A 25,027-nucleotide genomic window follows, 5' to 3' on the forward strand; every position below is an offset into this window, starting at 1 on the left:
TTCTCAGAGATCCAAAAGAATCAGGTAGTTGTGGCTACAAACACTCAAACTTTTTTCTGCCCAAACTTTTATATTGGACAATAACAGTTCTATCTCCAAGGCTCAAAATAAATTCTAGTGATCACCAGACAGGTTGGTTTCTCAGGGATCTCAATTTTACCAAGTGCTACGAAACTGTGTGTGATGCTCTTCTGTTCACAACAAGCATACAAACATTAAAAAACCCCAAAACTTTACATTTCTTCACAAGTAATCTTTTCTCTTTTTTTTTTTTTTCCCCCTAAAAAAACCCAAGCAGGAACATTCCAGTTTCTTTCCTTTGGTTGCCAGTGCTAAAATATGCTAACAGCATTAAGGCAAAGGACGACTTGAAGAGCTCACAATCTGTATTCAGCATAATTAGCAGATGCCAATTTAACTTATTACTGCTTCTTCCTTTCTATAATATAAAAAGGATGTCAATGAAAACCTGTTATCTAAATGACTGTTTTCTCAGTGCTAATAGAAAGTAACAATCATGGGAAAATAGAATTACAGAACATGAGTTAGGAAATATCTGATTTTGAAATGACATTACAAACAGCTACAGTAAAGAAAGAAATTAATGCCTGCAGACAGGACTTCTCTCTTTCTTCACATTTTGTATTTTTAGATTGTTTTGAAAGTAATTACATATTTGGTGGTATTCCTGGTTATTCAAACAAGCAATGCAACATTCCAGGTAAAGCAATACCATTAAAAGAGGTTGCTGAACTGTCTCAGCTACTGATCATTGCAAAGCATGAGAAATGAGCACCCTTAAGATGCATTTTCTATGCAGAGAACTAACAGCTAAGAAGAACACAAATACCTGCAAAAGAAAGCAAAGCAAGCCCTAAAAAACAGTTTTGTCCAAAATAGCAAATAACGGATTGTGTCACAGCTAAAGGACAGTCACAGAGAGCACTTCTCCTGCCTGCAAAGCAGAAACACATTAACACATTTCATAAAACAATGCCCTCTTGAACTAAGAGGCTGTTGCAAGATGTATCCAGCACACGCACAAAAAAAAGCAGAGCGCACCAAGGTTGTGGATTACACAGGTTTCTAACACATAAATAATATAATGATCCAGTCCAGGCATCATTTGCTGCTACTTCTGCTTGGTGAAGATGCCTTTCTGCTTATAATTCTGCATATTACAATGGAGCGCAAAAAATATTTTAATGAACTATCTTCTGACTCTCAGGCTAAGTTGAAGAGCCTTGTAAGGCTATGCTTCTCCACAGCTTTAATCGATTTCAGCTATAACTTCATTTGCTCTGCCTAACAGACAGTGTAAACTTCACCCTTCCCAAGAATTAAGAAGAAAATAACATTTCATACTCCCCCATAAGCAGTGTATGGAAAGCACAAAACAGAACCGCTGCACACATACCCCCCAATTAAATTGGTCTCTGTGGAAACTAATAACTTTCCACAGTATGCACTGTAATCCAAGTAATAATTTTAAACAGGCATAAGCTGCAGTGTGCTGAACTAAGGCATTCTTACCTTGTGAAGAGTGCTTGAAGACATTTAGTCACAGTAAAAGAGGAGAACATGCATGTTGCCAAGTATTTCCTATGCAAAGGAGATATGCTCTGCCCCACATATGCGCACGCACACACAAACTGGGTGCGTGTACTTCCTAGGCACAGAAAGAGGACCAGAAAAGATAAGCAGCAGCGATAATGCCCCAGCTTTATGTCTCAATCAATAGCGAGCTAAGCTGGGGGAACCATTTGAGATGAAAAGGGAAACAATTCCAAGAAACAAGATTTTTTTCTCCTATGGATGCAAAGAGCTTTGCTTGGGTGACCTATACTACCTTAACACAAAAATCTTCACAACCCACCTCCCTCCTGAGCCAGTGAGTTGCACATGTCAAATGACAATGCACAAACAATGCACAAAGACTTTAAAAAAATATTAAAGAATCCCTTACCTTTTAGTCAGAATAAGTGACAGTTAACAGTGATGAGAAACTCAGTCGGCACAGTTGCTGTACGTATTTCTCTGCGGACTTCTTTTTAGTGGTCCCAAAAGCACTGAACATAAAAAACCTCCAGCCTGCCTGCTTCATTCTTCAGCAACAGAGATACATGCTGTCACGGTAACGCAAAAAAAAGCAAAAAGAACTATAGATCTTAGTTTTTAAAGCCTTTGTGCTTATAGGGAAGAAAAAGAGGGAGTGGAGAAAAGAAGGAACAGAGCAAACACTTTTTCTAAGAGAAATGTGGTCTTGGCTGTATAAGTAACCACAACAGAGAAGCATTCAGTTTGAATTTCCCTGTTTGCAAGCTCCTTGGGAAAAATAAGAAAAAAATTTCAATCTTTAGGGAAAAAAAAATCAAATGCATGGATGGGGGAAGGGAGAGGAGGAGGGTACTGCTCCTATGTGACATACATATGGAATGAGCATTAGAACAATGCTGACAGGACAGCTAAGCAACTGCACTCTGGGGCAGCAGTTTTCAAAGCAGAGCTTTTGCAGCTTTGCAGAAAGGAGAGGAAAACAATTCAAATAATAAAAAACCAGACGTCCGCAAAGAGGAAAAAAAAAAGAAAGAGGAAGGAAAAAGAAAAGAAAGGAGCTGTTAATTCAAGAACTGCCAGACTTAAAAAAAAAAAATAAAATAAAAAAGAGTTGGCTAATTTTTGAAAGGGGGGGTGGGTGGGAACCGCCGCGACTGCTTCCCAGCGATGCAAGCAGAAGCCTTGATGTCTAGTGCACTTACATTTTATGCGGCACACAGTGGGTCCCCTCCTCCCTGCCTGCCTCTCTCCTTCCCTCCCTCCCTCCCCTCCTTCCCTCCGCCCTCCCTGCCTAGGAAGCTCTCTCTCCCAGGGGACAGGAATTCCAGTGGACCCAATTAACACTATACTTTGCTGGCTCCTTGGAATGATCGATATTAAATAAGAGGAGTTTTAGCAGCACTGAAAAATAAAGCAGCCATGTAATGTGTGGCTGATGGAGACTGCATTTTTCCCCCTACTTCCCTTACTCCCCCAATCTCGAAATGATCCAACGCAGCAGGAAAAAAACAATTTCAAAAGCATGTGCCAGTACCAGTGATACAAGCTGCATCAGATATTTGTTAGAAACTTAACGGAAGCCCTCGATTGCTCATTTCACTAGCTTCGGCAGTACTTTATTAAAGTGGATTTACAAATCAATGGAAGGAATCCAAATGTTCACAAACAGGCTCTTTCATCAAGTCCACTGCCTGACCATAAAGGAAGTTTGCTGAAGGGGTCTGGGGGTTGTTTCGCCAGCACACTTGTTTTCAATGGGCTCCCAACAACATAACTTGTTTGGTTTGGTGAAAGAAAGGTAGTAAGAGGTTCACTGCTTTAAGGGAATGCAGCCTAGTGTGTTTACTGCCTCATTCCTGAAGCACGTGTTACAAGGCATCCTACAAATTGCAAATTATTTTAATTTGAAGGGGGAAGTGGTTGGGAGGCAGTAACCTTCTTTGGTCCTGTTTTCCCTGATCTATCAATCACAGATTGCCATGTAAAAACAATCTACTACAGGCTCTCTCTATAGAGGAAAAGCAATTACTAGCATTAACTCTTGCCATTGCAAATTAATACAATACAGTCCACAACTGATAGAGTCTGCCTGCAAGTCATTAAACTAAGAATAAATGGGTGGTTTGCTTAAATTCAACTGGTCTGAAATTCTCAGGTTATGAGCTCCCTTTTCCCTTTCCACATTTCCCTTTGTATTTCTAAAAGTCAGTGGAAAGAAAAGAAAGCCCTATTTATTTGCTGTGGCCAGTACAATTCCAAGCTAATAATATCCATCACTGAAACTGCCTACAAATACAGGATTTCACCACCAGTAGCTGCTTTCCCTTTTTTGTTTCTGGGGTGGCCATGATCTTCAATTAAACCCAATAAACAGCACTGAGTAATATCCTTGACTGAACAGCTGGGTTGACCACTGACTTGAATCCATCTGGTTAAATTAATGTTAGATTGCATTTACATACAAATAAGATCAATTAAAAATACTCATAAAACCGTGTGACCAAAAGCAGTGAAGAGTTAAATTAATTAACTCAAAAAGCCTCCAAATAAATAATGTTAAGGTTAGGATTCTCCCGCTAGCTGGCAGAGGGAAAAAAAAACAGCAGTAGGCCAAATTCCTGTTAGTGACTACAAGCAGTAGATCCAGTGTGTGACCACACTGTCACAAATTCTGTATGAAGCCCAGTAACATCCTTCACAGTTAGAAAAACGTGGGGTATGCAGAAAACCCAAGCAATGGTCAACTACCCCAACAGATCCCACAAACTAAAGGTTTATTTACATGGGAAGATTCAAAAGAGTGTAGCTATATTGCTTATGCACATGAAGTCATGTTTCTTAAACTATAGTAATTCCAGGTTCATGTACCTGCACCTGTACTCATGAGGAAGATGCTGCACTTTATATGTATTGACTTCACAAATATCATCTAGCTGGCATGTTTTTTTCATGCAAAAAGAGTCAGGGAAGAAATACCCCAATTAACATGGCACTAAGCAGGCAATGCTGGGTGACAATTTGAATGAGAGGAGAATTAAAAAACCTTCACTGGAAATCACATAAGATTATGTGGATTGTCATGCTTCACAGTTGTTACTGATCCAGCCCACAGCATGGCAAACATACTGGATTTGAAATGAGATGCAGAGATTGCTGATAATACCAACCTAATGGCCTAGAGTTGGCAAAATTACATTCGCTTTTCAGTCTCCTACTCTAAATTAGGGGGCAGTGCTAGTTGGCTAAAGTGTCCTCAAAAGTGGCCCCAACCTTGTACAGAACTCTTCTCTTGGCAAGGGGATCAAAGCACTTGGCAACTGTTATGGATCTCATCGGAGGGAATGAAAACATACATACACCACTTGCCCTGGAAATCAAATTGTTTACATAGGAAACCACTATAATAAGAACATAATCCACTGAATCTATCCTGGCTATGGAGGCCCACTGGATAGCTACATTTTGGAAAAGGCTGAGGTTTACAGCTGCAGAGGGGAACATAAATGCTCTTGGAATCCATAAATGATCCATCAGTTGATCTGTCATCTCAACGCTCCTAGGCACTAGGAAAGTCTTTATTATCCCCATTTTGGAGATGATGATTTGAACACTGAAAGCCTAAACTGCCTCCCCAAGGAGATGCAAGAAGTGCTGGAGAATAGCAGGAAACTGATTCCAGGCTTTTCAAGTCCGTTACTTGCAAAGACTGTTTCAAACACGATCAACTGAATTTGATATATTTTTAAAGTCAAGTTTTGTTCCTTAAAAAAATTCCAGCACCATCCTAGTCTACTCTTAAGTATGAATCAAAGCACTGTTCATGGTATTTAAAAATCATCTGTGCTGCTTAAGAAATCTGCATGTGTATACACTAACAAGTTTTATTCCAAATAAAAATTTACATAATTTTACTAAAAAATAGTTTGAAGATCATTCGACAATTAGAATTAAAGTCCCAGTTTGGTAGGACATTTCAAGCCATTGGGGAATTCCATGGAAGGAACACCTCAGATCGGTGAAGAAAAAGGGACAGAAAACATTTCTCAAAATAAGCAAGTGTGCCAGTATCAGACCAAATTATTGGTTAATATCTACTTAAAACAGAAAATCTTGAATGCCACCATGAAAGTCCCAGTCCTTAACCGCCAAGAGAACAACGCCCTGCTGTTGCTGGAGGCAGGGAAAGAGGGATGTGCGGCTGCCCTGATCTGGGCAAGAGGCTCCTACAAAGAGTGTCCCATGCACACACGCCCTGGTGAGCTACCAGTGCTGCCTGGAGACCCTGCTCTCCCATGATGCCCTTTGCACACCCTACCAGACAGAAATGGTCCTTGGAGATCAGCATCACTCAACACATGGGCCCACCATTTCTGCCACAATCAGAGTTGGTGCCTTGATGACTCCAAAAACATAATCCACAGAACAGGACATATTTAGCTCAAAACAATTTATAGGAAGAAGCACTGTTCTCAGAATTTGCTTTATTCTCATCAAAGGCAACTCTATGGAAGCTGTAAGGAGTACCTAACAGAAGTCCAAGCTGGAAAGATGTATCAGAGATAAAGAGTTTCTACCAAAGGAGTAAGAAGCCAGTATATACTATTTGAGCACAGGAACTAATGATTGCTAATGGCGCAGTACCATACGACCCAGTGGAAAAGCTATGAAATTTTTTCTTTTCTTCTTCAGAAACTATTGGGAAGTGTCAGCATTTACAACACACTTTGGAGAATTATAATCTATCTGGGTGCTCCCCAAGAACCTATGACTGAAACTGCAAACATGGGAGATTAGCTATGTAAAGATACATGGTGGAACAGAATTTGTAAAAGCTGATCCACTTTATTACAGACATCATCAGCTCTGTTCATTATATAAACCTCCCAATTCAACTGTTCTCAAAGACTACAGCCTTTGGCACTATTTAAAGTTGCTTACACTTTCTTTCTAATATACTCTTTTTGATTAGTAAAAGGCAAATAAATTGGTAGGTTTTCCTCTCTTTCTTTATATTCATTTTCATACAGTACAATAAACCCTAAAAATTAAAAAAGAAAAAGACATTTAACTAAATATACTTTGGCTTCAAAACATCAATACTTAGACACAAGGGTGAACACACAGCAATGTGGTCTTTGCTCAAGAATGTGAAAAAATGCCTGCAGATATTTTAAATATTTACCAAATGAAGGGGATGTATATCAAGTTGCAGAGCTCTGGATTACACATACTTTCAAGAGATGATGATTCATGTTAATGTAGATCAGTAGGGTTGGAGGTTTACTTTGTTCTCTAATTTCTAATTACATTTTACTAGAAGAATAAACAGAAAGAACACATAAAGCCAGAAACTAAATCTAAACTAAAATAAAGGAAAAACAACCTTTTAAGGCACTTAACATCAGAGAAGGTTAGTCAACCAATTATGATTTACAATCAAACAGTAAACCAATGGTGAGGTTTAGCTGACTCCTGCTCTGCACCATTATGTAGCAAGTACCAAAGATAAAAGGCCAATTTCCTATTTGAAAATGGGGTTTCAGCAATGTGCAGCCACCATTCTGGGGGGCCGGGTGATTACCTCCCCAGCAGTATCCATCACGGAAGTCCAGCAAAACCGAAACGGAGCTGCAGCACTCACTGCATCCCCTTCCATGCCTGAGCTCTTCAGAAGGTGCCCATACCCCCCAGTTAAGCATGAGGGGCTCACTGTACTCTATGCCAAAGCAGCCACGCTTTGGTGAACTGGGATTTGGAAAGTCTCTTTTATGTCCTCATGATGACAACAAACTCTAAAGGCACTTTATTTCAAAGGACCAAACAATCTTGTTGGATCTGATTTTCACATTTTTAAGTCTTTATTCAGTGGGTGCAAAACAGACCCTCCTGAGAAAGGTGCTACAAAACATAATATAACAAAAATTTAGAAAGCAATAAGTGTTTCTTACCATTCCCACCAGAGATCTAGCTCTGTACTAGCAAGGTCAGCATGCTATATCCAAAAGCTGACTGGAGGACAGATAAGCTAACCTAAACTAATTTTAAACTAGACTGAACAGCACTGGTGTTCACACCAGTGAAGCTACAAATATCAGCACAGGACACATAAATCTAATCAGGATACAGGAGACTGACCACTGACCATATCACAATAAAGCATCTGTTACCATGGCTTCATGGCAGCCACAACCACCCAGGCAAGCTTGGTTAAAGCTAGATGGGACACTTCTCATGCTTCTGACTGCAGCATTAGAAATATCTGTAATTTACTGGGGAGGAAGGAGCTCTTTCCAGAATGAACTGAAATAAAAATTAAATAAAAGTTGGAAGAAATTCATACTACTCAAATGTAAGTGCTTTGTTGTGGTTTCCAAAGCAGCTGCAGGTAGTGCAGTGCAGCTTCCAGGGCATCTGCCTGGCCCTGTTGAGTACATAGTCAGCCTGGGATGATGCTGCTGCCAGCTTGACACAACATGGCCTACCACGTGTTTAGGGCTGCATGATGTATGTCTCATTCCCTACCCCTGATCCTGCTCACATTGAGCATGAACACAGGACAACTCTTCTCAAGCAGCTTTTCTACACAACACCTCCAATCACTTCTCCCAGCGTAGACTGAGTTACCATGCTTTGGTTCCTCCTCTACAGCAAAGAAACCTTCCCCCATTGTTCTGGCTTGGCAGCTTAGGGATGGAGTTGGCTCAAAGGCAGAGAGAGACTTGTATCAGAATACAGCCAAAAGAGCCCGTGGTGTTGGTCAGAACATACAAGCAAAAGTCTACTGAAGAAGAAAGAACATGGGCTCAGATAGTAGGGAGGGAAAATAAGTATGCATAAAAGCATTACAAGTACCTAGGTAAATTGCTATGTAGTGGTCTGTGATTTCACAGAGAGAGACCCAGATTATATGATGGTATTTCTCCATCACTAATTTTGATTACTGATACATCAGGCCTTTCTATAGCATATTGGCATACAACATGGAATATATCTAAAGTGTCTCTTTGCTTGAATATATACCTCCAACACATGCTAATAACAGTTCAAATGAAAAGTCCTGCCACATCACAGATGCTCACATCTATTACCTTTGAAGTGACTTGTGCTCGGGACTACTTCTTCAAAGGACGCAAGGCAGGTTGCCATGGTTGTTGAAGGTTAAAACTCGCAGGGCTGATGTCTTTATCAAGCCCAAGTGCCTGCTGTGGGAATGAGTCCTGAAGATTGAGATGCTCCACAAAAGCAGCTTCACGGCTAGAGGGTTTGGCAAAGGGAGTTGGAAGTGAGCAGATGAAAAAATGCAGCACCTTGTTAGAAAAAGGAAACTTGGATGGTCTAATCTTGGTGGATTGGTTGGAGAGAGGAACATACAAATAAAAGGGCAAAATAATAAAAAATAGATGACTCCAAGTCTGGCACAGTAATATATATATATATATATACATATATATATATATATATGTATGAGCTCTCTGGTAATTCTGAGACTAAACAGCATTCATCAACAAGGGGTTCAAATCTCAAAGGCAGGTACAGTCTATTTCTCAAGGCAACACAGCCAACAAGGTTGGTATGTGAAGGTTTGCAAAGGAAGGTATGTGAAGGACCTCCATTCTGTTACTTTACTATCTCTAACAAATATGATAAAACAAAGTTCAGAAGAATCCATTGTCCACAGTTTCCATATTATTAATATATTAAGAAGAGATGAAAATTTATAGCTTCATTCATTTTCCTATCATGTCTTCAACTCCCTAAATCAATAAAAGGAGGAAGGGAGAGGAGCAGGGGTGAATAAATTAATGTTGCCCTTCTTGCATCTTGGGGAAGATGGTTACCGTTTTCCTAAGTCATTCTGAACCCATCCTTCCTCAGCAAGTGGAAAGGTCAAGAGCGGTGTAGGACACCCATTACAGGACAGACTCAATGGATAGAGCAAGGAGCAGCCCTACCTCCACCATGTGTGCCATGATCCAAGTGTGATAGAGCTCAATGATCTCTACTGAAAAACTCAGGCTGGGGTCTTCAGCTTATACACTGTTATTGCAGTCCAAACCCGCACTTCATAGTTCCTTAACATTGTTCCCAATATTTTGCACAGAATAAAATGTCAGAGCAAAGGACATCGATGTCACTTGCACTGAGCCACCTCCCATCCCATATGAAGGCAGTAAACCTAGTCAAAATGTGACAAAAGTGAGAAGAACTGCAGACCATAATATCCAGCACTACACAAAAACAAGGGCAGAAGAAGACAGTGTAATGGGATAAAACACATCACATCCTGTGAGGTTCAAGTTGTGGCAAACGATGGAGACAAGAGGCCAGGGTTCGCCATACAGAAAGCAAAGACTTCAGTTTAATTGTTACTAAACTATGTGGTACACAAGTAATTGGGTTTATGGATGTTCCTGGCAGAGGGAAACCCATCCTCTCAGGGCAGCTAAGTGCTTGACTTCTGTGTATTTTTATGTGTTTGTCAAACACATAGACTGGAGGCACTTAGAACCCTTTAAATAAATAAAATGCATTGTGTTATTTCAGTGCAAAAAAGCACTGTATTCAATGTATGTTAACTACTTTCAGTGGAAATTATAACAGGATACGAGCATAAGTGCAGCCAAAAGAAAAGCTTAATAAAACAGGGTAGCAAGGAGAGAGGGGAGGAAATAGAAGGCTGGCAGAATTGCAGCCTAAAAGAAATCAGAACAGTAGATCTGAGAATAGCACAGATCATAAGATAGGAGAGAAAGCACCTCCTGTTTTACTATGACTGGGCCAGCTTACATTTCATTACAGGGAATCCAGGATAGGCAATTGTGTAATCAAGAGCCAGACTGCTTTACTCATTTATAATTAATTCAAAGTACTTTGAAAGTGAGCTTAGAAAATAGCTAAGTGCTTCCCTTCAAGGAAACCTCTTGTAATGTTTCTGCAGGGCACCGCGAGCAAAGCAGAAGTTGTTCAGCTGAAGACAAAAGGTTTTCTCCTAACATAAATGAATAAAATATTACCACAGGCAGCGAAGCAGAGAACACGGCCCATCTTCAACGAAGACTTTCATCCAAGAACTGTATTTTTACAGCAAGAAACACCATTCTAGACTGTTTTACACCATTTTAAGGGTTGAGAGAAGTGTCAGTACATTATGGACTGCGATGCAGACTATTCAGTCTTCTATTTATTGTACACAGACAACTGCTCTCTCAGAGGCAAGCATGATTTCTGGCTCCAAAACCACAACCAGCACTTCCATCAACCCACAGCACCTGCCAGAAGAGTGGGTGTTAAAACCTAGCAGAGTTGCACTGCCACCTACATACTCCCACCTTCCCCAGCCACCGCACTGTGAACTGAGTTAACAGCAGAGCCCTACAACACTGGCGCTGCTTGTTTGTTCAGATCCTAAGGTATTCATTAGCTGTCCTGTGCCCACACAAATAATTCAGAAACTTAAATGCCACCTTCCGTTTTGTGTAATTACTAATTTATCCACACTTAGCTTCTCATCTGTAATTCACATTGACATTAATGGAGAGACAAATATGTGTGTAACAGAACAGAGGCCAAAAGAAATGAGAAAAAATGTGGTCACCAGAAACCAATTATACACTCAAAACTGTATTGTGGAAACCACCAGAGTGCTGAAATCAAGTGAGAAGGAAAACGTACCAAAATCACACTTGGTCTGCAGGAGGAAGGGGGGTGCAGGGACGAAGTTGCTAGCACATACAATCAGTCTCAGCCTCATGAAAAGAATATAAATATTTAGACACGAACAGACCTCTTAAAATACAGTTGCAGAGTCTGTTGGCACATGGACAAACATACAATAAGCCCACCAATGTGGAGACACAAATCAGGTAAATCAGACATGAAATTGGCAGACAACATGTGCAAGATGCATTTTGTAAAGGCAAAAATGTGTTCACCACCAAATACAAAAATGATTTTTCCAAGGCAATCTGAAGCCGCACTGTAAAAAAAATAAACATTAAATATTTAAGGCTGTTCACCTAAATTCTATGACTTTGAGCACATGGTGGTGGCATTTTCCTCCACCAGAATTCTTCCCACTCCAACAAAAAAATGAAGGCTTTAAAGAGAAATACTCAGTCTTGCTACTTTGAAAGCTGAACATCATCTCAGATGGCCTTGAAAGAGTTAGCTGCTTCAGAGTTCCTATATTCTCCTTCCTATATCTCACAATAAGAACCAGAAAATTTATGGGCAATGAATTTCCAATTACTGATCTACACCAGCTGGACTGTCAATCAGCCTCCCTATACAGTGCATGTCTTCACCTCCTCATGTTTTCCTTGCATGTAGAGGCTCCTTGTTCCCTCAACAGCACACACAAAAGCATGTAATTCCCACATTCCTATCAACTGGAGTATTTTGTGTTGCTTTGGACTTCCCTTGCTCCTCCACTCTTAGACAGGCATTATTTCTCAACATGTCACCCAGGAAAACAATTCCAATCATGACTTTGAGACATCAAAGAGTATTTCAAAAGCAGAGTGACATTTCCTCCAAACTTTTTCCCACTAGCAGTCATTGACAGGGAATGCAGGGCATGAGGGAAATCTGGGAGGGATGCCCTAAGCTCAGGACACAAAATTCTCCTACACTACTATACAAGGTCTAGATACAAGGAATAAAGAAAAAAAAAACCTCGCTACATTATGGAAGTCTTTAATTATGATTTTGCTGAGCTACAAAAGTACAAAGTTGTCGTACAACTAGATATGGTAACTTTAGGATCTCCAAAAAGCCTCTTAGATTCACTTAAAAGGTATTATCTCCAAAAAAATACTAAATTGGTTGTCTTATAGTTTTAGATCAGTATACATGAAAAGTGTATCATCTGGTGTCATCAACCAACGCATTTTAATGGATTATCATTTATTTCTTTAATACTTCGAGTCATTCTTAGCCCCACCACACATTCTTTACTTCTCAGTCACGTGACTAAGGGAAATGCTGAATCAATAAACCTTTGCAGAGCATCACTAAGCAATATGATCAGTGATTAAATCTCATTTTCAATGTTGAATTCAGCCTGAAGAAATATAAGTAAAAAAAACCCTAACCACAAAGCTCAGAAAAAATATTTTCCTCTCCTGTTTTGTACGATTTCACTAAGTTATATCCCTGAAATCAACCCCCTCCCCCCAAAAAAAACAAAGACATGGCATCATTCTTCAGACTTTGCCTGTTACAACATATTACCCCAGGCTGTTGTTTTTGCACCTGCATTTCACTTCCTAACCTGAGTTACAGAGAACATGATTCCAGAAAGGTTAATTAGCAGCTATGTAAACAGCAAATCCTTGCTATGTCTCAGAGCGCGTGTGTTTTACTCCAAAGGCTGAACATCCTGCAAAGGCCAGGACTTTGAGATACAGCACCAAGTCAGATCCTCTAGCAGGAGCCATAAGTTTTTTGTGCCCGTGGAGGCCTTACCAGAGCATTCTGGAAATTTTCATCCAGGCTCGGTTGCCTATAAATAGAGCTGCAGCTCTCGGGGGGCTGTGTGGCTGTGTGCTGCTGGTGTGCTCCGAGTTGCTAAGGAGATGGCAGAGTGAAGGCGCAAACCGCGTGGGGGAACCAAGAGGAAAGCGGCACCACCCTGGGGTTTGGCTGGGAGCCAGGGAGGTACCCTCCTGTGGATATCCTCCGGATCAGAAAAAGAAAAAAAGAAGAGGAAAAAAATGATGGAGTTTCCCTCTCAGCCTGACAGAGGCCATTTGCTGGGAACGTCAGGGCAGGCATTCCCATCAACAGACTCCTGAGTAATTATAACAAACCATCAACCTTCTGGGCTCTCACAGCATCCCTGTTTCCTGAATTCAGACCTGTGTTCTTTATCTCAGAGGAAAGTAATTATAGCTTATATTACACAGCTCCATCCTAGAGGAAAAGGAATCTTTGAATCCTTTTGTTCACTTGCATGTAGACTTGTAAACAAAACTGATATGCTTTAAACTGTAGCTGTGGAACAAACTACCTAAACAAACTGAGACTAGGACAACTCCTCACACAGTTTTCAGATCTGAACCAATTCATTTATCTTTGGCTAGAGGACACGTGAATGGAGACAGACTGGTTCAAGACAACGAAGGAAAATAAGGGTCATCCTGAATTAGGGTTGGATGCAGATACTACTGTCCATTTCAGCCAGTGAAATTACATCTCCAAACAGGAGATGACTCACATCACTGTGTTGGTAGCAAATATCGTCAAGACTGAGTGCACACCCTGAAAAGAGGAGATTTTGAATTTCCAGCATGAATGGAGTTACAATTTTACAGGCATATATCAGGCTTACTTAAAGTTTATGCAGAAGCAACTTTGCAATTGCTTCTGATAGATTGGGAAACCACTCAAAGATAAAGGTAACTGTAAGAAAAGATAAAGGTAACTATAAGAAAAATATAAGAGTAGTTTCTAAGAATAAAACCCTTAGGAAAACAAAAATGACAAAGAAAGGTGTAGGAATTCCTCAAAAGAAACAGGGAAATACAAAAAGAGCCAAGGTTGTTTCTGCAAATGCAGCAGAAATGTTCCATGGAGTTAGCCGTGGTTTTTCACACAGATCGCTTGGTTGGGATTGAAAATTAAATGTTTTTGTTTTCCAACACTCATCCACAGCTCAAATGATACACCTTAGCAGAACAAAGGCAGTATCTCTTGCCAACAGTATAAGGCCATCTCTCACTAAAAAAAACCAAAGACTTAGCAAAAAAAAGGTGTATTTTTCTTTGTGGTCACCGCTGTTTAAAGCCGCAGAAGCATAGAAGTATCAAAGTGTGTCTGACAGTTGCTCATTATTAAGCAGGTGAAAGAGAAAACTGAACTTTTTTTCTTTCCCCCAGACAGCAATGAAACCACACTAAAAATATTTGAAATAAAAAGCACGTAGAGCACGACTGATTTGAACTGTCTTCCATCTTTTACAGACGCTAATGCTAACAGTAACTCGCAACAAATCGATGGAAAGAGAAGGAACATATGATCACGGCTTATTTCCCAGTGTACATATTTCTTAATATAGAAAAGTGTGTGATAGATCTGCCACCATCTGATCCTGATTGTTGTAAAACCAGTCATTCTGCCTTCATCTGCCAAAGAGTTTGAGAATTACTGGGGATATTTTTGGCAGTCTTAAGCACACAGAAGCACTAAGCCATATTCCCAGAGGACAGCTGAAAGTTTCTTAATAATTTCCATCTATTAGATATCACTTTTGCACATTACTTGAGGATCGTCCAGTGCAATTTTAAGTTAATTAGGAATGAGGAAAGTGGGGAAAGAGGCTTCAGGTCTTACTGCTGTTACTGTCTTTTTTCCCCACTAAAGTTATTTTATGACAGTCTTAAAAAATCAGAAATCTGATCTTGTATCTACTAAATTTTATGACATAACACATTCACTGAAGAGACAACTTACAAAAAAGATCTGATAAAATATTATTTGGTCATAAATATAACCCTTAATGGCGTGGCGAGGGATCAGCCCCTCACATACAAAAAACAACATGGAAAAAAGGTGGTAAGAGTTCTTGTTCAATCACATACACTAGTTTTTAAAGACATAACTTCACATTTTGATTTCTGGAAACAAAATTATTTCTGCCACATTCCCCATTAAAAAAAAAAAATCTTAATTTTTCAGGAATTCTCAAGCACAACTGAGCCAATATAAATTAACAAAGCACTGAATTAAAATTATTTGCATGAAGATTATTATTATGGTCAAGATGCAATGGGTACAAATTGAAATATAGGAAACCCTTTTTAAATGTAATAGAAATCCACAATCACTTTCTCATCATGAGGGTGGTCAGGCACTGGCATAGGTTACCCAGAGAGATTATGGAGTCTCCATCCTTGCAAATATTCAAAGTCTAACTGCTTGTGGTTGTGAGCAACCTGCTCTCCCTCACCTTGTTCTAAGCAGAGGTTTGGACTAGATGACCTTCAGACGTGCCTTCCCACTTCAGTCAGTCTGTGATTCTCTGATTACTAAAAACAAATTTACCACTGTGTTAAGGCTAAATATCAAATTTAAGCTAATCTCAGCTATGCAAATTAAGAATTTAGTTTTGGAAACTTTGGTCATAAAACTGATAATAAAGTGTTCTTTTAAATAAACAGAAGCATTAAGTAATCATATTCCATATTTGCTAGCCAACAGAAAAGTATATCCAAAAGAAAAACACCATTTCTTTTTACATACAGTCTATTTCCAACACATGAAGTGCTGTGCCAAAAAATTCTCCATTTTCCAATTAAAGAAACAATTTTGCAACATAGATTCTAGATTTCTCTCTGCACACTGCTATAACAGTGTTGATGACTACAACCTCTTTTCCTGTCAGTCTTTATTTCCATATGCCATCTGATTGCCTGTCACACTTCCTATATTTCTCTTTATATTTTCTCCATTTCCCAAGCTTTAAACCCATGTAAAGTTTTTCAAAACCAATACTACAATAAAGCAAATACCAATTTTTCAAAATCAATACTACACATGCAGCCCTTTGCAAGTGTAAGAGAGCTTGTAGCTATGGAAGCCTCTTCCACTTCCAGCTAAGTTGGAAATCCATTTCACAGTATATAAATGATACTCAGTCCAGCACTGACTGTGTCTTTCTACAGTTATTACTTGGTTATCACTGCTAATGAAGAAGGGAGTTGGAATGAAGTGGCATTAGCAGGTTCGTCGTCAATGCCACACATTCAGCACAGGCAGATTCACAGCTTTCTTGGACAGCTGTCTAAGAGGTACAGGAAAAACTGCAGAGGCTCAGCCTCTGCTATAAGCACAGGGCTAGAGCCTCTGCTATGAGCACCAGGGCTGGAGCATGGACAGGCAACAAGAATTTGAAAAGCTAAACTGAACAGTAACAGCTGAACAAGCAATATCTAGAGGCACAGAAATCAGAAGATAAGAGTGAACACAGCAAACATAATGGTGCAAGTCACTAGAGCACAGTGTTAGCGAAGGCAAGTATTTGAGGGCCAGCAAATAAAATTCATAATCATCTGAATTCAGGTATCTCAACAGTGCCAGACAAAGAAACATTTCAATATTCCTTTAAAATGCATATGTTAAAAACAATAAAAAGTGGTGAGCAGGGGTGGGGAAGGCTCAAGTTAGAATATATTCAAGATAATAACATCTTCACATACATTGTACAAACTCTTTCAACTCTCACTATGCTGGTTTAATCTGCACAGTTCTCTCAGCCAGGCTTCTGGGAGAGGGGGAAAAGGTGGCCAGACTCAATACAACTTGCCCGTTTGCATGCATTAGCACTGTTACAACATCCAAGCTGACAAGATTTAAAGGTTTTATTTCTCCACTGAAGCAAAACCTTTCACTGGGTTAAAACTGAATAAAATGTCCTTAAGTGTGGATTCATACAAGCCTGGTTGATAACAAGTCTACACTGAGAAGCCTGGCTTCTCCTGAGCATTCACTTCCATCTCCCCAGGTGTTTCAAGTCCCCTCTGCTGCCCCACCAGAGAGGCAGTGGAGAAACGGGAGCAGCAAAGATCACCTTGCTGCAAATGGGCTCACAGAGCTCAGAAGCTTACTGCTGTGAGTGCAAAGAGTTAAACACCGCAAGGCATAGTTCTGATCTCACACATCAGTGAAAAACCAGCAGCAGCTCTACCCAAAGCAATGCTGCAAAATAAACACAAAGCTGAATCAGACCCATAAGCTCCTAAGGAGAACAGTGAGCTAGATATAGATGTGAATTTCCCAAGGTGAACCTCTTTTGTACCAAGGTAACCTCCAGACATTATTATTTAACCTTCTTCAGGATTTAGGTTTGATTTCAGGCTAACAACAGCCATTTGGAGCAGCCATCAAAGTAAAGCTAAAGAGTACAGAAAAGGAATAGGAGAATTCACCTGAAACAAACATTTGGCCAAACCTCCACAGGGCTGAAAAATAAAACTCCTGTCAGCAGAGTGCAATCAACTTCAGTTACACCCTTAGTGATAATATCGAATTATCCACTTACCACTTAAAGTTGATACAGGCTAAGAAATTAAATGATGAAAACTTATAGGTGCACCTTTCATTATCTGGGATGGCAGCGCTGCTATTTAAACTACATATAAAACTCTTAAAATTTTTCATAGTATTATCACTGCCTATCTGCAGTCCCCACAGGGTTAAAGTCAGAAAGCTCAACCCTGCTTCTCAGTTTGGAGCCTTCTGCCACTGTGACCAGCTGTTACAGTTTAGGCATATCATCAGGAATCCAGTGACACAGCAAAGGACTGAATGCAGACATACATTTCTGACTCCCAGTAAGCAGAAAGCTGACCAAAAATTATGCCCATGACCTAACAGGTCTCATCATGCCTTTACACCTCTTCAGTGTAAACTGATTTGAGAATGCCATAGTGGTCAAAAACATTACCTTTTCTTACAGAACTGTTTTACTTAAGTCAAAGTGGGTTTTTTATTCTTCTTATTTTGTTGAAAATATTAAAGATATTAATCTGTGATAGAGACATAGCCACTTGCAAAACAACTTGATTCTACTCTGAACCTTGCAAATACAACGGATTTTGTTTCCTGCATTGCTCTAAGGTCAGCAAGAAGTCAGAATTCAATCACTAGTGCGAGTGGCAGCACATTTTTCTCTCCAAAATAGCTGTTACCCAGGGGCATGAGGCATGGCTCAGCCACCCAGGTCTGTGAAGTGAGTACATGTCCATGTACAAGGGCTGTAGTGGAGCATCTCCATCCACCTGGCTTTTGTGAGGTATCTCATGAAAGCAAGGGGAGAAAACTAATGGGGGATGGAACAGTGAATAAAGATTAGTATCAGGGAATTAATATCAAGCAAGAGGCAAATATTTTCTTTTTTCCTCTATTTTTCTTTATTTTAACTTTCAAAACACCGCCAAGAGAAAGGAAGGCTGAAAAGTTAATGAACATGACAGCATCACAGGAAGACACAGACTGAGAAACTGGCAGCTCAGACGTGCCAGGGCACAGCCCAGGCAGGGACATAGCAGTGGGCTGTGGTCTAAGCCACTGGCCATGCAAGAACACCGTATAGGAGCTGACAAGGTTTCCTTGCAGAGCTGTGCCAGGCTACCCCACAAACGACAAATAAAATCGGGTTTAGAGTGTGAAAAGTGGGTCACAGCTACAGAGAGGAGGATGAGCCCAATGCAAGGGCTATGCACAGTGGGTGATGGAGAAGCAATCAGCAGGGACCTCAAGGCCTTTATCAGTGGCGTTATTATGCAAATTTGGCAGCACCCATCAGCCTGTCAGTCTGGTAGCAGCAAGCTGCCCTAGGTGAATGCCATTAAAAGCCTCTTCCCCAGCCTACACTTCTTAATGTTTGCTTTAACCCAAAAAGGCCGTGGTCCTCCTCTCCCAGCTCTGCCCTTTCTGCCCAGCCTTCTGCCTGCCCCATGCTGCCCTGGACTGGGCCCCCCCTGCACCAGCACTCCTGGGTGATCTACTCCTTCCATCAGGAATCCCATATCCCCAGACATCCCTGGCACTGAGCACAGGGGCATTTTGGGACAGCGGACACACAGATGGGCTGCTTTAGTCCCCACCACCCCTGCCCTGGGCTTTGTCTCTTACAAAACCAAGGGACAGGGGGGCTGCGAGCACAGGTACGTTGATAAGTCTGAACTCTTTTTTAAGCATTAGTTTTTCCCTCAAAGGCTGAGGTCCCCAGATGCATCTGCAAGAAGCAGGAAGGCGTCCACTTCCATGCTGGGATGAATGCTGGGAAGGACACAAGCACTGCAGTGAGTGGAAGCAGTGGTGAGCACAACAGCCTTGGCCAAACCGTGCACTCTCCCAGTCGTCCCCTCAGTTATCATTAAATTCTTCACAGAAAAAAAATCTGGACTTTTTAAACACTGCTTAAATGATTCTCTCCCCCAGAGGATTAAATTACCATTTATAGCCTGTTCTTCCTATTAAAAATTTATCAATTTATTCATCACTTCTAGGACTGAAACCTTTCATTTGTTTTACAATGAAGAAACCTTTGATCTGCAATTCTCCAAGGCTACCGTTTTTTATTCTTTAGTTCTTCTCATTAAAAATAAAACACCTCTATTCTCCAAAATGCCTTGATGGTACTCTCAAAATGCCCATTTTAACAATGAGAAACTTTTTTTATCCTTACCTTGTGATAGGCACTTTGGAAATTTATACAGATTTGGTTTTTTTGTTTGTTTTATTTAATCATAACAGTACTGTAATGTAAAAAAAAAAAAGAAAAAAAAAAAGAAGTTTACATCCATGATCACCTTCTCCCAAAGACACAGAAACAAAGAGCAAAAAGTAAAAATAGAGTTTCACAACATTTCGTCACCTGGCATGCTGCATTAGGCTAACCTGAAATGATTGTCCTGGGTCTCCACAGTACTCCCCAGCCCTGCCAGCCTCTCTCCAAGGGGCAACTCCTAAATGGAGCCTAAGCCAGAGCATGTGTTAAAACTCAGCTGCAGAAGAACATTTGGAAACCATATTTTAACATTTTTCCCCTTGTTCATCCTGTTTTCCAAGCTGGACACACAAAGACCCCTCTCAGCAAAACAATCATTAGCACTTGTGTGTGACTAGGACTACAGAAAGCAGATTTACCCCTACCCAAGGTGCTAAATGTGTGTTTCACATCAGCGGCTCTCAGGATGCTCCTACCAGGAGCAGGACAGAATGTCAAAGTGGATTTGCCTTTCCGTACTCCTGGTACAACTTGCACCTCATCCACTCCAAGGACCATACACTTTGCATTGGTTTACTCCATAAGGTTTGCTCCATTAGAGTTATTAGAGGCACACAGGTTACACACTACTAATCAGTAAAACAGTGCCCAGGACCATTCATCCACCCTGCTTCACGTTGTGTGGAACAGCCTGCCCGTGTCCAGCTACATAATACCTTGGCCCCATATGAAGTGCTAGGGCACCACTACTACCTGGCTGTTAGGTTTCAGATCAAAGGTCTGAAACAACCTGAGTTTTATTGCTGTCACTTAGCAGAAGCTCCTTCATGTCCTGGAGAAGGCTGCAGAAGAGCCCGACGGTGAAGGCCATCATGAGGGAATTGGGCTTGATGCTGTTGCCCCACTGCCTTTGGGGAACAGCCCATGGGATGCACGACAGCACTAGCAGCTGCAGGCCAGGCAGTCAGCTAACACATCTTCAAGCTTGTCCTTCTTATTTATGAGGTACTGCAATAAGGGTTCCGCTTTAAGCTATTCCCTGACACAAGAACATCTCATGGACTCACGCTGGTCCCCTACACAAAGTTCTGCACCAGGCCTTGGTGCACCAGAGGGCTGGTAGGGCTTCCACTGCACCAAAATTTCAGAAAGGCAAGTTTTCAATAGACCTAGAAAAGAATTTTCCTTCAAAAGCACCATTTCAGGAAAAAATGGATTTTTATATGAAATACACATTTTCCTGCATTCACTCACCACAGAAACTGATGCCTGCCAGGAAGAGCAGTGCTTGAAAATCAAAATGTGCTGTTTGATTTTTAACATAGAAGTTTTTCCTGTACAATGAAATCCTACTTTCTCCCCACCTCTGTCACAGACAGCTGAAGAACAAGCTACAGCTGAACTCCTAACAGACTTATTCTAACCCATTCCAAACCTGACTTCAACTTAGACACAATGCTGAACCAAGCCCACAGTCATCTTCTGAGAGGTCAAGGAAAATAAAAACCTAAACCAACCAATTCCCAACACTTACATTCAGCAACAGCAAAGTAGAACAACCAACTAACCTGAGAGAGAAACGATAATATATTCCACTAGTGAAGCAGAGGATATCAGAGGACCAAAAACCACTTAGTGTCCAAGCTTCTGTTTAGTGCAATGTAAACCCTCTAGCTGCTACAGAGAAAGAGCAGGTTTTGCCAGCAGGCACATTTGTGTAGGAGCTCTCGTTATGACCACAGGGAACTGCCAAGTGTACCTGTGCTCCCTCCTCCTCATTGCAACTGTTGTAGTTACCTGTATCAGGAAGGAGCAGAGGAGGATCAGAGACAGTAGGAAGCACAGAAATCCAGAAAACTACTCCATAAAATAGCAAGTGGCTAAGTGCACCTAATTACACTTTTGTCACCAAATACAAGATGCACCAAAAATATTACTCTCTTTTAAGTCACTTGCATGCCAGAATATTTCCACTCTGCATAAATGATTCCATTCAAATATTGTGAAAATGAATTCATCCCTGAAAAAAGACAACAGGCCTAACTGCATGTCACCAGATGTCACCCAGGCTATGATGCAGCCACTTGAGTATGCTCTTCACCAGCATCGCATAAGAGCCATGAATGTCTGATGAGCCTCAGGAATGTGGGCTTGCCAAGCACTTGTCAATCTCCAGTGCGCGTTACTCCTCTTCAGTAATCTAACGCCGGCATCTTGTTCATGTGTACATAAAAGCTTGCTCAGCGTGTTCAAATTGCTGTAATTCTGACAGTCTAATCATTTGGCGAAATGCTGCCATATTAACAGATAACAGCTTGCCCTCTCTTCAAACAGGAGGCTCCTACTCTGCATCAGTGCTTTCAAGGAAGATGATGGATGAAGGAGTTTCTCACCTCCTGCTCCTGTTGGTGGGATAACAGCATAGATACTTAATGCCCACCAACCCCAAAGCAGTGCTCAAATACATCCTGGGGGGCTGGTTTTTAGGTGAAACAAACATATGTACAGAAAGACCCATTATTCCTGTTTTACAGAGTGCTTCAGAGAGACAGAAAAAAACTTTATGTGACAAAGGAAACGTCTGGGCTGAGATGGAAAACTGAATTCATTCCACCCAGTTGTAGTCCAAATAACCACAATATTATTTATTTAGTGCTCTGCTTAAAATTAGGGGGAATCAGAGGCTCCTAAAGTGTAGTTCGCAGTTAACCTTTGCTCCATGAGTCACAGAAATGACTGACAGAGGTCAGGCCAAAGGTTTCCCTGACCCAAATACTGCCCAGTAGTGGTCTGAAACAAAATATGTATGGTGAAAACAGGCAAAATATATTTTAATAACTATGCACAACAACATAGTGGTTTGCAGCATCCTCCAGGAACTGGAGGGGATTTATCTCTTTTTAAGAGCATCTGATGGATTTCTCTTTCATGAATTTGTACAGATACTGTCTGTTGGCACAAAAACTTCTGACATTCACAAGATCCAGTGGCAGCAAACTGCATAGCTTCATTACAGATCTCCATCGGGTCACTTTAAGCCTGATGCCTCAGACTTAAAACAGCTGGGACAAAAAGTAAATAATCCTTCACTTTCTAGCTAAGCAAGTTTTCCTTTCTAATAATAGTTATTTTAGATCCCATTACTGTGCATACAAAGTTAACGTTATTCTTTGCATAACTCTGCATTCAGGTCCACCTTGCGGAAACCATTAAATTTTTGCAGCAAAATGCAGCCAAGTTTTAAGGCAAATGGTACGTTTTAAATTTTTTTTTGTTGTTTTGTTTGTTTCTTTGTGTAATTATTAATATTTTCCCCCTTTCACAGGGGATGACCAATCAGAAACAACTCCTATTACAGGAGGAATCCTGCAGCAGGTCCTCTTAGTACAGTGAGGAAGGTGTTTGATTATTTAGGCTAGTGGTTCCCAAATGGTCTCTTCTAAAGTGTGAACAACCTTCACCCGACAGCACTTCTTTCCACAGAAACCCCTCCAAGCATTTGTACCTTAAATAGGTGATCAATTTATTACCAATTCTGTTCTTTGTTTCTCTCTGCATTTTCTCCACAACTCACCCATGTTAGTGCTCATGATATTGTTGTCAAGCCCAAGGCCTCTCAAAGAGGCCAATAAAGGAAATACCTTCACTATACCAATAATGCATTGATCAATGTACAAGTTGGTTTGTACAGGAAATAAACAACCTCCATCCTGATCAAAGGTCCTGAACATGTAGCCTGACAGACTATAAGGAAGTGTTTTAAACACTGCAGGGCACTATGTTTGCATTTAATCTTTTCTTTTTTATTACTTTCCTTTTTTTAAAAAAACCATTTTTCTCCAACCTGTCAGTGTTTGCTTTCCGAGATTTGTTTACACTATGTAAGCTGTAGGTTATTTCTGTTAGAGACCCTAATTTCCTCCTCTGCTGGGACTGTGGTGATAGCCCCAAGGAAGTTTACACCGAGAAAAGAGCATGACAGGCAGTGAATTAAGTGGTTCAGAAAGAGATTCAATTAGCTTTCTCAGTGGAGGAAAATGAAGATAAAAAAGAAATTCTTGGCAGTTCTACTCTCCTGTCTCATTCTCAACTTCACCAACTGGACATCAAGAGACAGAAAATAATAATCAATATTTGAAAATTAATATGACATGATTTATTGACACAGGATTAATACCAAGATCTGTCCTTTTTTTTTTCTTTTTTTGGTAGCCAATTCCCCAGCTGGCTGAGTTCAATTCATTTGTTTCTACTAAATGTTTGCTTTTCAAGCTGCTATAAAATTAGATGGCAGGAAGCCTAGAGCTCCTGTGTAGGAATCTTCTTTACCAGCTCCTAAGCTGTGAAGCGCAGAAATGGCGTGTACATTCCAGCCTGGCCAACATTTCCACAAGACTTTATAATGCTTTGAAACCCAGCGTTGAAAGATTTTGGACTGATCAGGACTCATATCCTGCAGGAGAAATCCAACCTAATGAAACAGTAACATCATTATTGAGAAGGAGATAGATTCTGAAAGCTGCTGAAGTTCTAATTTTTGAGAATGCCAGATATTTCTAAATCTGATCACTCAACTAGTAAGCTGTCCCATCAGGCATTAGTAGAAGTATTTATTATTTTTAATACATGCTGCCTCCAGGCAGAGGCAAACAAGTAAAAGAAAAATGACAAGTGTCCCTTCAAAGGGACTGCCAGCTGAAACAGGAAAACTGTATGTATAGTTCAGACTTTGTACTTTCGAATGCATGTGCACCTACAAAGAGAGACAAAGCTTTACAATCACGCTACTCTTGACTCCAACCATTTCTTTGCATTTAAAAATATACAGAATGCCACGAACATCGTTATTCTTTAATGGCCCACTTTGGCCAAGAGAAACGAATGCAGGAAAATGAAAGACTCAAGTTTGCTATTGAAAATTGAAGGCTTCTCATTAAAAGTTTTTAAAAAGAAAAGCAGAGTAGTTAGAAGAAAGTATCTACTTTTAACTCTCATCTCTTGTTCCTCTCCAACTGTGCTCTGGGCCATGAAGATTAAGAAAGTATTAGGAAAGAATGCCTAATAAAGATGACTTTTTCTTAAAAGCAGATTGCAAAAACTGTAAAGAAAGCTTAATCTGATTAAAAAATTAATGGCATTTACCAAACCAGAGACTAGTTTTTAATAAGGAAGTCTACATAAAAAACAATAATTTTCACATTTTTGTGAATAGAAAACTATTTTATGATAGACTATAAA

General features: G+C 40.4%; 1 protein-coding gene across 10 annotated transcripts in view; it reads right to left on the reverse strand.

Moving 5' to 3' along the window:
- FAT3 (FAT atypical cadherin 3) overlaps positions 1–25,027 on the reverse strand; it is a 403,423-nt gene that overhangs the window by 332,613 nt on the left and 45,783 nt on the right. For 2 of the 10 annotated variants that reach the window (XM_027651194.1, XM_027650686.1), the window contains exon 1: positions 1,967–2,352. The exons of 6 other annotated variants lie outside the window; for them this stretch is intronic. The gene's annotated coding sequence lies outside the window, so the exon portion shown is untranslated. Of the gene's footprint in view, positions 1–1,533; positions 1,670–1,966; positions 2,353–8,645; positions 8,721–25,027 lie in introns of those variants that run through there. 2 more of the 10 variants (XM_027650773.1, XM_027650867.1) reach the window with 2 other exon arrangements.

Source organism: Corapipo altera, unplaced genomic scaffold (genome assembly GCF_003945725.1).
Source record: "Corapipo altera isolate COAL_440 unplaced genomic scaffold, ASM394572v1 0, whole genome shotgun sequence".
NCBI lineage: Eukaryota > Metazoa > Chordata > Aves > Passeriformes > Pipridae > Corapipo > Corapipo altera.